Source organism: Poecilia formosa, unplaced genomic scaffold, assembly GCF_000485575.1.
Source record: "Poecilia formosa unplaced genomic scaffold, Poecilia_formosa-5.1.2 Scaffold274, whole genome shotgun sequence".
Classification (NCBI taxonomy): Eukaryota; Metazoa; Chordata; class Actinopteri; order Cyprinodontiformes; family Poeciliidae; genus Poecilia; species Poecilia formosa.
Window position 1 is genome coordinate 448,471 of NW_006800213.1, and position 10,008 is coordinate 458,478.

General features: G+C 36.1%; 1 long non-coding RNA gene across 1 annotated transcript; it reads left to right on the forward strand.

The window, feature by feature from the left end:
• Positions 1-5,511: 5,511 nt before the first annotated feature.
• LOC107838538 (uncharacterized) lies at positions 5,512-6,994 on the forward strand. The gene is made up of 3 exons (XR_001664624.1): positions 5,512-5,592; positions 5,683-5,796; positions 6,877-6,994. It is a non-coding gene; the product is annotated as an uncharacterized LOC107838538 (long non-coding RNA).
• The last annotated feature ends 3,014 nt before the right edge of the window (positions 6,995-10,008 follow it).

Genomic DNA, 10,008 nt, shown 5'->3' on the forward strand with positions numbered 1-10,008 from the left:
CATGTCCTAGTGGCTAATAATATGTGTAATCAATAAAATCTTAAGAAATGCTGGGTTCAGACTAATTTATATGTAAATGTTTGATTTAAAATGGCTGCATGTGGGGAAAGTCCAATTAACATGCCATTTTTGATGTTGGTTATGGTTTACCCTTTTTTTTTTTTGGTTCCTCTCACTTTCTGAAAATTTAACAGTTTCTAACAACGTCGTCTTCTCTCTAAATGAAAGAAACATTGAAAACGCAGCAATTCTACAATAGAATGTTGAATAAGAATCAGATTAACCCAGGCATCCAGACATAATTAAACCAGATGGTTTAAAGTCACGTCAGTGTGGCCTGTCGACTTTGTTGCCAAATACAAACTTGATTTATTAAGTCGGTCACACAATAAGAAAACCAGCTTGAGAAAAACTGCCCTGGCACATGCAGGCAGCCAACGTCTCCATATGTCATACCTGAAATGCCAAGACAGAACACCTGGGGAACAAAACTAAACAAACAAAAAAAGCAGGAAAACTGAGGCTGATTTATCTTCCCGCTGTTTATTTTAAAATCACACGCCACACAGTTAAAATAGGTCAATGCACCGCTTACAGCTGATGAATATCCCCTGAATCCATAAATAGCATTTCTGACTCAGTTATTTAACAGTTTTTCCCTTAATATCCGGTTGGTATTAATAAACCTTTTACTCTGAAAGCGGTGCTTTATTCCTGTTTCCAGCTGCTTTTTGTAGAAAAGAGATCAGCTGATTACTTAATAGTCTAAGGTGGTGATTTCAGACCAGCTGTATTGCAGGAATGCAGGTAAAAATAATATGGATATGGTTAATTTGTCTCCATACACTACAACCATTCATAATTTGCAAATGGAACAGGAAGATAATGAAATGATTAACGAACGAGACGTTTATATTGACGGCACTCACTTGGCTCTGCAGTTGGTGGAAAAGCAAACGGTATTCGTGGTTTAGTATTTATGGTTCTTGCGTTTGTGGATTTTTCTGTGGAAGAATGCTCCAAAGCATTGCCAGAAAATGTGTCTACATCTGAAATATTCAAATCAAACATGGAAAGAACAAGAACATGCTGTTGCAGTAAAACTGAGAATTTTTCTCTAATGTTTAAATCATTTGATACCCAATAATGCTTCAAGTTGCTTTTTCCCATCCAGCAATACAAATGACCTCCGGCAGAAACTAATTTGCAAACATTTTACAACCAAAAATTTAATCAATGAAAATGAAAGTTCTCCAGTTTATAACCCTCCATGATCACTTAAAGGTTCTGTGTCTTGGGGTTTTATTCGGTGTGTGAAATCAAAATCCTCTGGCAAAACTGAAGTCCAATCCTTAGCTTCATTTATATATTAATCAGCTCGTTATTAATTCTCCTTAATTAAAAATTATACTAATTATTCCCGCGATATCTTCTAATTTCTACGTAATCAGGCTACAGGAAATTTAATTATAATTTGGCCATGGTGCAACATTTGCCAAGGGCAAAGAAAGGGAAAAGAGGTTTGAGCAACAAAATAAGATATACTCATCATCAATTGTTTTACTGCTGACGCATGCAGTGGAGCATTATTTATTTCTGTCAGATACATTTATAACATATTTTTATTGAGGGGTAAATGTATCTCACCTCATTTCGTCATCAAAGATATCAAGAATATTTTACTCATCTTCCATCCAAATTTTTGAAGCAACATTTCCATAAAGGGAAATGTAAGACATTAAACAATGGGTAAGAAGACTTTTCTTTTTCTGTTTACATTTTTATTTCACATTCTTGTTTTTACAATTCCTTTTTGTATCAGACAAGCTCAGTTGAGAGCAAATGATTCTTTTCAGACGTGAAAACAAGATAAAAGTTTGCATTTGGGACACAGTTTGTGAATGAATCATCTAGAATATAACAGAACCATCCGTGCAAACAAGATGTTCTTTTAAATCTAAGAAAATCTGAAAGCCATGCTACAGTCTGTTGTCTTTTCCCCAGGGGAAATTCCACCTACTCGTACTTTTCATTTCAGTGCCATCTTATAAGGATTAATAACCGTAAAATATGATATGTTATACATATGAAATACACTCTCAATATCCTCTAGTTTTTATTTTCTTTATGAAATTTATGTGTGGCAAAAACAGTCAGACATGCCTGCTTTTCATAGACACTTTTCATTACTGCTGCTTTATTCCAGATCAAATATGAGATGAGTAACGTAACATTTAGACTTCCAGACTTGTTTCTCAAAACTTCCCCATTTCTTCTCTTTTTTTGGTTGTTTGTGTCGTATTTGGACAATAAATGCTGAGTATGTTAACAGATGCAGGTGTTTAGGCTGCAGCTGCTAACTGATTGCTATGGTAATGTTCAATCAAACTGAATGAGATAAATGATAATGATTCACATAATGTGGGTGTCAGACTGCATTAGGATATTTAGAGATAAAATATTTAGATCATTTTTGAGGTTTGTGAAAAGCTGATTAAAAATGTGCTGTTTAAAGTAGGATCGTGATTAACATTATGCGCATATGTAAGGTTTCCTGGATGTTTTTCATAACAAAATCCCATCGTTTCTTTATTCAAGGTTGCGGTTATTAAGGATTCATGATGAATGGATGCGTGGTTGGATGGGCAAGCAATTTTTAAACAAAGTCAAAAACATTTTTCAGTAAATATACTTTTTTCAGACTAAAATGTCAATGCTTTTCCTCACAGCATGGAAACCTTGACGTGCTTCTGTTTTGCCAGTTGTGTTTTGATGAGCACCGCAAATATTTGACCCCTAATGCATAGCATTTATTTACTACATAATAAAACTGACAACATTGATTACAGTGTTTATCTGAGTATTGAAATACAAATAATTTCCTTAAATAATTTAAAAAAAAATTTAACTAGCGATTTGTGTTCTGCACACTTATATTTCCCTAATTTACATTTTGGTCATAAACAGCGTTTAATATCCCTCTGACAGGGCAAAATCTTCTTTGGTGTCACACATTGAGCTGATCTTTAAGTAAGAATAATGAAGTTAGCATAACACCCAAAGTAATGTAAGTTACAAATATGCTCCATAAACCTTGGGGGTTTTTTTTGTCAGTCTGTTGCTCATAACATGACATGAGTATCTGTACAACATGATTTCTGCATGAGTAGAATGCACAGGTAAAAAAATATTAAATGTCACAAAAAAGTTAAAATTATTTCACTGCTCAATTTTAAAAGTGAAACTCCTACATTTTTCACTACACAGCGAAATATTCCAAGCCTCTATTTCACAGATGTAGGAGGTAAAGTACATAAATGAATACATGAAAAAGTCAAACCTATAAACATTTAATCCCAAATGGGAAATTTTCATTTCGTAACGTCCGAGAAGTTTTATATTTTAAACACGCTGGGCTCTCTAAAATGACAGCCTCATATTAGGACGGCAGAGAAGAACTGAAGAGTTTCCTTTTATGCATAATGTGTGAAGATGTCTGTCTAGACGGAAGCACTTTGAACTCTAAAAAGATCACTCGGGATGATGCTGGCTGTACACTGGCTGCACAAATGAAACATTAAGGAGCTAACCTCAAAGTTCAACCCAGTCCCAGTGGTAAGGAGGTTGCAGCCTTACCCATCGGGTCACCACAATCTAAGACATTTACTTATTGATGAGTATGTGCTGTTTAATTAAATCGGACTGTTGATTTGCAAGTCAAAAGCCTCTACAACTTTCTACTCTAGCCAGATGGGCACTTGGGAGCAGTAATGTGTAGATGAATATCATCAAGAAGACGCTGATATCTGCTGTCAGAAACTTTTTGTTCAGAGGTACAGATCTGGATTGTAGGTTTTTCTAGGTTAAAGGGCTGCAAAAAGTTAGTGATGACAAAATCCTTTTTTTTTTTTCAACCTGTCAGGGAGAAAGAAAATGAGATTTTGACCTTTATCTAACACACACAAACGAACCAGCTGAGGTAAAATAGACAGTAATAATGCATAACAACTAAGACGGACAAATACCACTATTAAATTAAACAGAGTAAAGCACATTATCATTTACTAGATTGATACAAATTTTAATAGAGAAATAAAACAACCGTGATTGTGTTTTGTTTTGTTTTTTGTAAACCTAAAGACCTTTTTGCCTGTTTCCCAAAAGTATTTTGTAATTCACAAAACTAGCACAAGTATTTCCAGGGAAAGTAAGTTTTTGCATTCAGAAAGCAAAATAAATCAAAGGTTTGGCTAGAAGATAGAATTGCAGCCTCTTCTAATGTACTAAAAGGTTTGTATTAGAAGTTTTAATTTTCAGGCTCAAGAATATCAAGAATATGAAGTTTCAAAACTTTGCTCCCAACACTGTGGTCATGCAACTCCCAATAACGGCGTGGGAAGTCTTGCAATTGCAAAGGGTTGGTTGGATGCAATACTTATAATAGTATAATCCTTTTCAAAAGTTATGCATTCATATTTGCCTATAGAAACTTTTAACTTTCTAACTTAGAGAAGACATGTTTTGATAGGAGGAAGAACGCCAACAAGATTTGCAGTGCAAGAGGACTGAAGACAATTTTATTCTTCATCTTTGATTAAAAAAGAATTGTAAACATAAAACATCCCTTAATTACACATATGCAAATTTGTTGCTATGTAGCATCAAAACAGAATTAAACAGAGTAAAATGTTGAAAATCTAGGGTGGCAGTCAGTATGAACCAAAATGGAAAAATTGCAATCTTGTGATCCTCTAAATCACAACCTTCATGAACTAAACATGTCTTGATATGTTTTCTCACTTCCATGAGGTTCTTTTTGTTTTCCACTATTTAATGAGGTGTTTTGGGCACAATCTTGCCTCAGAGGGCATGGAAATTACACCAAGCACATTTGCATGACATGTGTAGATGACTGAGCCAGAGATACATGTGCATCGTCACGGGGATTTGTTTGTCTGTACAGGCAGAACTTGGAGTTTCTTTCACTGTTTTCTCAATTATGTCCAAATCAATAAATAATTTTTGGGATCCAAAATATAATGAAGGGAAAGAGATATCACCGAGGCTCTAGACAGGACAGTTGTTAGTTATTTGTTTGCTCCAAGCGCAAACTGTTTTGTGGAATGACCAACAGTTCACTATTTTTCAGTTCATTTTTCTTAATTAAGGCTCACACAACAATCAATTTGAAGTGGGATTAAATTAAGGAAACAACTGAAGTTTATTTAAATATAACAATCGGGAGTGGATCTAGTATTGTGGATCTAGTCTAGAATTACATCTAGAATTACTTTACAGGAGTCACCCTATAAAGTAATACTAGATTAAGAGTTATTTCTGTGCTGCTTTTTCATGTATTTGTTTGACGCAACCCCAAAAAACACACAAGCAGGACAGACGTAAATGGGCTGGACATTAGATCATTTCTCATGTATTTGTGTCTTTTTGTGGAAAATAAACTCCGGTGTGAGGAACAATTACAGACACCGAAACAGTGAGTAAATGGTTCATTTAAAACAGGATAAAGATGAAGTCTGGAGATTAGTGGCAAAGGAAGGAAGATGTTCGATCTGGGTCCACATTGGAAGACAGGTGAGTGATTACTGAGTGCAGGCGGAGAATGAACAATATCTTGTACGGAGGGAGTAGACGGGAAATCCTTACTTTTTTTTTTCCTTTTAGCTAGGTACAATAACCAGGAGGGAAGGTATTTCTGCATAGAGGTTGAGGATGGGTTTGGCTGGGAGAGGGCGTACAGTTCTGCTGATGATGGAGCATCGGACAGAGGACAGGCAGGTGAATGTTTGGTGAAGGAGCCAAGGCTTTATAGGAGCAGTAGGACAGCAGAGGCAACATGGAAGTAGGATCCAGGGAAGCAGAAGTAAATCTTTCATTCAGGATGGAACTAGGAGGCACAAAGGTCACAGGAGGTAACTGCAGAGTAAATAGTTTTCTTTTTTAGTGACAATTAATGAGCAAGCCAGTTTAACACAAGCAGTAAGCTGACCATCTGGTGTCTGCCCCAGGAAACTTGCTCCTCTAAATTCTGCTCCTTGATTGTGGCTGATGAGCGCTAGCTGGAGGCTCCTCCAGCCGCTCACGCCTTATGGAGGAGGAAGGCAGAAGGAACACAAACACACATGCCCACAATCTAGCGCACAATTTTGTGGATACAACATGTTGTTGCTTTTGTAATTATTGTCTTTTTTAAACCTGTTTTAAAAAAAATATTTAAAAAAAATGAAATGGTATCGATGGAGGAAGGAGTTCATCTTCCCCGTCCATTTCTGTCCATTTCAGTCGTTGCTTTCTGATGGTGGTCAGTAGATACAAACCAGTAGCTTTCTATTATCAGTGTGTGGGTGAGTAGGACTAACTGATTATATTGCAAGGAATCCAGAAAAGCACCGTATAAGTCTGATATAACTTCATTTATTTGCTTAGTGTTGCTTTAAATGTGAATGCAAGTGATGCTTTGCTATGTTTCTGTCTACAACAGTAAAAATAATTTCTGAGTTTCTTCCTGTTTCTGCCCCTCCTAGCTGGTTCTGTCTGATGCACCAGCTCCTCTGTGTACGCCTAAACAGCCCACAAACAGCACAGAGTAGGAGGAAAGATGAACAGGAGGGAGAGAAAGAAAGTGTGAGCATCATCCTGTCTTCTCTTCTTTTTTTTTCTGGCAAACTTGAGATTAAGTCCAAATCAAACAGACAGCTGGAAGGTGGGAGAATGGGACACCATGTGGGAGAGTGGAAGAGATTCACCTTTTTCTGAAGCACATTTGTTACTTTTGTATTGCTTAAATCTATTAACAGACTTAATACATTTTAACTAAGTGAAATGATTTTGAACCTTAATTTTTTGGTGTCCCCTCAGCCTCCTGGTCCCCTGAGCCAGGCTCCTTCTGGTGAAGAGACTCACTCTTTACCTCACTAAAGATGTCAGATGACTGGGCTTTGTCTGCTCCATCTAAGACCCTGCAACAGTGTTTCATCTGTGAGAGTACTAGCCTCAGAGTTTCCGTAGTTCTCCAGTCTGAAGTTATTAGGTTTTGATGGCTTTATAAAGAAGCAAAACTGAGAATAGGTTCAAGGCAATACGATAAAAACAAAATACAAAAGGCTTTGAAAAAGGCGCCTTTCTTCATCTGAAACAAAAGTTAAGTCACATCAGACGACTAAGACGGAAGGCATGTGGTTGAAAGTTTTTGTTGGAAAAGCTGCCCCTTTATGTATGCAATTCTGGTGTTTTGTTATAGTTCAAGGGGGATTTATTTAAGTTTGTGACACCAAGCCTGACTATCTGAACAAAGTAACACATTTCTTAGAAGGACATTGTTCTCTTAGGCTCTCAAAAATGCTCGACTATATGATTTCTAAATCCTTATTTGCTATTTCAATGTGTAAAACTGTGCTAACAAACAACATTCTGTTTGAGGGTAAACACATTGTTTGGGTTCGGTGAATTAATAAAGTTAGTTCTTAATTCTTCCTTCTAGGATCAGTAACTTTTAAGTAAGCCATAAAGCTATTATGAATTCATCAACACAGCCTCCCTCCCCTTAACATAAGAAAAGTGGGCAATCCCAATGTACTTTAAAAGGCATTTGTACATTAGACTGGGTTTATTAGGCAATTTATCTGTAAATCTGATTTATAATGGTCTCCCTGTGCAAGAATTATCAAATTGCAAATTAATTACTTAGAATTCATACAATGTATTTTTCCTCGTTTCTTTGTTTTAGACTGTCATTCCCAGTTGAAGAGTACCTACGATAAAAATCAAAGATTTCAAACAGTAAAATCGGAACTGTATCAAATCCTTGTTTTCCCCACCGTACAGCTCAAGGAATAGATTTTACTGAAGGACAAACATTAATGTGAGCTTCACAACTTCACACAGGCGAGATCTGATAGTGAAATTAAAACAGCAGTGCAAAACATACAGCTCAATACACTGGAAACTTAATTATTCTTACTTAAATTATTCTGCACCTCCAGGATGCCAGATGTTCAAACAATGAGCTGCCATCAAAGGAAACTTTGAGCCAGTTAATTGAAAAGTGACTTGCTCACTTTTCCTTTTTTACATCTTTTTCATAAAATCCACTTTTTCAATTGGATGGCCTGGATGTATTCATGCAGTCTAGTTCATCTGAGGACACCAGGAATATAAGGTCAGAAGTGACCAGCAGGAATAAATGCGTATCATTTCTGAAAAGTGGTAGTGATGTATTTCACTCCACAAAGCAACCGAGCAAAGCAGCATATGGCCTTCAAAGGCCAGCGGTGACCTAAAGATAAAGGCAGAAAAAAATATATTCGAGTTTCGGAACCAGTGAAAGGCTTGGGAATATTGCTGCGTTTATATGCAGCACTTGTTGTGTTGCAGCCTGGATCTACCATAGGCTCAAGAAAGGCTTGTTCACAGGGGGCCTGTGTGATGGATGAAACAAAAATACCTACATGGATCTATGCTCAGAATATTTATCCAGCTTGAATCAAATACAAGCTGTTCCGAGCCTCTATGTCTTAATGAAAGCACTGCTGTAATTTTTTATTATTTTTTGTCACTCATAATTACTGTTTGGGTGAAGTCTTTAATTATGAAATAATTTTGTTTGTCCTTTCAAATCATAATAACAGAAACTATCTGGATGACCCTGTTAAAAAGCTTACATAACCTAGTTTTGATTTCCGTTTATTACTCCAATTAACATCCATGGCAGCTTTAAGTCACTGGCGGCAGTTTTGACACTTCATTTTCTTAGATTATAAAGATGCCATGTTTAAAGGTGAAAAAAACAACTTTATGCTCCAGAAAATTCTTGGACTCTCTTGTATGAACTGAATTTCTGAGATCTCAATGATAGTGAGGTCAGAAACTTCAGTTTTCTTTGCTGTAGGCGGTAACGGGTCAAAACAACCTTGTGTTTTTGATCGTTGTCATGATGACGGCGCTTTCCATGCACCGCTTCTGGGCTAATGAGGGTAAAATTCCTTCCAGGACTTTCTGATCAAACGCTACATTCATCTTGTCGTCAACTTTGACCAACTTCCTTTCTTTTACCCCGTAGCTCATACATATCTAACGACGTAAATCTGTGTTTCAGAGTATGAATAATGTACTTTTAATAACAAGTCTTGTAGCTAATTAGGCAGAAATTAGTTATTCGGTTAATTGTAAGTGAGAAGATCGACGGCGTACAACACAGATTAAGATATATAATACCATATACCATAAATATACCATAAATAAGTACATTTTCAACCAGTGGCAAAGACTGAAGGAGAGTTTATTTTTTAGCATCATATGCATCATCTAGACAGAAGCTGAACTTGAGACGATACTTTTCTTCATAAAAATTAAATAACATTATTTATGAGAAAGATTAAAAGAAGATTAAAGAAATCATTTATTTTTATGTCTTGTATGAACTGAATATCTGCAATTATCTATGAACTGTAAAAGTAAAGTCTTTAATTGGTGAAATTATGTTTGTGACCAGCTTTATGTAATGGGATTCCTTCGTCTATTTTCATTTTATCTGGGAACTTACCTGTTTTTAATGATGAATTAAACATAAATGTTGGTGGAGATACAATTCTACCAGTTACTTATATATATATATATATATATATAGAGAGAGAGAGAGAGAGAGAGAGAGAGAGAGAGGATTATAGCAGATAGACTATAACCCATCCATCCACCCCTGTACTACAGTTCAATATCTGTCACCATGTCTGCTTTAAGCAGATCCTGCAAAAAATACATTGTTGTGCTGTAAAGTTCTCCGACTCAAGGTGTAATCATAAGTGAATAAGATTTACAGAATTTTTTTTTTTTTTTTTTTACGTCATTGGCCTCCAGACGGTGTTGGTGCACATAAATCTTAGTCGTGTTCAGACACTGTATGTGGGACCCTTCTAAATTCAGGCCTTCTTGAGGGCCATCTCCCAACAGCACAGAAGAGTTAATCTAACTAGGAATAGAAACAAGAAAGAACGC